The sequence below is a fragment of the Bombina bombina genome, chromosome 5, assembly GCF_027579735.1.
Source record: "Bombina bombina isolate aBomBom1 chromosome 5, aBomBom1.pri, whole genome shotgun sequence".
Lineage (NCBI taxonomy): Eukaryota > Metazoa > Chordata > Amphibia > Anura > Bombinatoridae > Bombina > Bombina bombina.
The window spans coordinates 965638403-965641476 of NC_069503.1; the positions used below are offsets into that span (position 1 = coordinate 965638403).

A 3074-nucleotide genomic window follows, 5' to 3' on the forward strand; every position below is an offset into this window, starting at 1 on the left:
CCTCCTCCCGCGCAGCATCGGTGGGGGAGGGGGGATCCGGTGATCGCTTTGGTGCTGGCCTTCTCGCCGCGTTCGTGTCGTGGTCGATCGCTTCTACCAGCTCCCGGTTCCTGATGTGGGAGTCTTGACGCTTTGAGCACTCGTTACCAGATCAGCCCTGGTCCACCTCCTCCCGCGCAGCACCGGTGGGGGAGGAGGGAGTGCTCTCACGTCTACGATGATCTCAGGCGGGCCGTGTGTGATACCCTGACAGTTTCGGCAGGAAGATCAGCTGTTCATACCAGGTGGGGAGGCAGGATAAGTCGAGCTGGGCGTCCAAGGTGGATATGTCAGTGAGCTAGAGATGCAAGACCACCGCTCGCGCACAGTGGCTACCTCTCCCCACTCAGATCAGAACCCCGGTGGGAAGACAACTCTGCAAAAAAATGGGTTAGTAGTCCGTTTTAATCTGTTTCTTATTATTATTAAATTTGAGTCTGATTCTTGAATATTACAAGCTTTCCAAGCTGGGGAATAAGGAACAGTGGTATGTAGTTCCACTGTGTGTTCCGATGGCGTGTGTGCTTTGCCGTCCTGGTAGCTACCCCAGGTATCAGGGGTTGGCGCGTGGAAATTCCGCCAGGTGCTTAGGACTGGAGGACACCTCTCAGCAACCTGTGCTAAGCTCCTCCTCCGGAACCAGCCTCAGAGAATACCAGGGCATGTCGCACTCAACTTCTTTGGTCGACCATGGTGAGGCCTGTTCTAAGTGGAGCCTGTCCTGTGAAACCGCTGTATGGTCTTGCCCACCATGCTGCAGCTCCGTTTCAGGGTCTTGGTGATCTCCTTATAGCCTAGGCCATCTTTATGTAGAGCAACAAAAAAAAAATTCCAGATCCTCAGAGTTCTTTGCCATGAGGTGCCATGCTGAACTTCCAGTGACCAGTATGAGAGAGTGTGAAAGAGAGAACACCAAATTTAACACACCTGCTCCCCATTCACACCTGAGACCTTGTAACACTAACGAATCACATAACACAGGGGAGGAAAATGGCTAATTGGGCCCAATTTGGACATTTCCACTTAGGGGTGTACTCACTTTTGTTGCCTACGGTTTAGACATTAATGGCTGTGTGTTATTTTGAGGGGACAGCAAATTTACACTGTTATACAGGCTGTACACTCACTACTTTACATTGTAGCAAAGTATCATTTCTTCAGTGTTGTCACATGAAAAGATATAATAAAATATTTACAAAATGTGAGGTGTACTCTCTTTTCTGAGATACTGTAGGTGTCTGGAGAACTTCATGGCAGGAAATAGTGCTGCCATCTAGTGCTCTTGCTAAACTGCTGCCTTATAGTGTGCCAGACACTTGCATGCTACTGAACTTATGTCCCTGCTTTAAACAAAAGATACCAAAGAAACGAAGGAAATTTTGATAATAGATTAGAAAGTTCTTTTAAAACTTCAATCTCTGCCTGAATCGTGAAAGAAAAATGTGTTTTCATTTCCCTTTAACTGTGGTTTCAAATTTAGGGAATGCTCTAGCTTTGAGTTAAAAAAGCAGTTTGTATTCAGTAGTATGGTATACTCTGCCAAGACTGATAGACAACTGGGAAGGGATATTCTCAGAGCACCAATCGGTAAGCAAATAACTTTGATAGCAGCTATAAATGTTCGGAGGAACATTCACAGAAGCATTATTACACAATATACATATTAATCTACTAGATCAATTCATTGTATGAATCATTATCCTGCTTAGACTCATGCACTTAGAAGTTAGATTCCTGTCATACTCATGATACTGTATTAGGGATAGACTTGTATATAGTTTAGTACCTTCTTGGAGTGCTGCTTCAGATAAATTTAGTGTACCTAAGTTATAGGTTTATTGTGGGGCGCTTTGTGTATCTTCATATTAACATCAATTCTGAACAAAACATGAGAACAATGGAAATGTTATATTGTTATAAACAAGTTTAATATGCCAAACATGACCAATTATGAAGATATTGATTTATCTAGAAGAAAATTGATTTTTTTTTTTTTTTTTTTTTCTCAACAATTGCTTTCAGGCAACTCCTCACCTTTCAGGCTGTCTTTATTTCTTCCTTTAGGCTTTTATTTTAAAGATAGTTTGGTTGTGATAATGTGTGTCATGTCTTAGGGGCAGTTTTTTGTAAGCATTTAAAGGGACATAACACTTTGAGATATTAATATAGTAAAACAACTTTGCAGTATACTTTCATTATTTATTTTGTTCCCTTTACCTGTTATCTAATTCTGACTATTGTGGGCATTCCAAATTCTGTCAGAGAAAAAAACAAAAAAATAACTGTGTACTAGGCTATATGTACCCATGGGTTTTTTTACTATACAGTGGCTGTTTAAAGGGACAGTCTAGGCCAAAATAAACTTTCATGATTCAGATAGAGCATGTCATTTTAAACAATTTTCCAGTTTACTTTTATCACCAATTTTGCTTTGTTCTCTTGGTATTCTTAGTTGAAAGCTTAACCTAGGAGGTTCATAAGCTAATTTCTTAGACCTTGAAGCCCACCTCTTTTCAGATTGCATTTTAACAGTTTTTCACCACTAGAGGGTGTTAGTTCACATATTTCATATAGATAACACTGTGCTCGTGCACATGAAGTTATCTGGGAGCAGGCACTGATTGGCTAGACTGCAAGTCTGTCAAAAGAACTGAAAAAAGGGGCAGTTTGCAGAGGCTTAGATACAAGAAAATCACAGAGGTTAAAAGTATATTAATATAACTGTGTTGGTTATGCAAAACTGGGGAATGAGTAATAAAAGGATTATCTATCTTTTAAAACAATAAAAATGCTGGTGTAGACTGTCACTTTAACATATTCAGTGTATATCCCAATACTGGATATATAAAATTTATTTTTTTCAGGCAAAAATTCTTGCACTAGGGCCCTTTGTTCATTAGGTCTGCCGCTGTAATAGGCTCTTGTTTAGCTCCCACTTCTAAAAGAATAAATATTTTAAGTGTTTGTGCTATTATTTATACGTCCATTGTACATCAGCATTACACATTTAATTTTTTTATTCTTTCTGTTTTTAG

At 40.2% G+C, this 3074-nt stretch overlaps 1 protein-coding gene across 3 annotated transcripts in view; it reads left to right on the forward strand.

Annotated features, from left to right (window-relative positions):
- LOC128661023 (transcription factor E2F5) overlaps nucleotides 1-3074 on the forward strand; it is a 102986-nt gene that overhangs the window by 97253 nt on the left and 2659 nt on the right. The gene's annotated exons all lie outside the window — the stretch shown is intronic.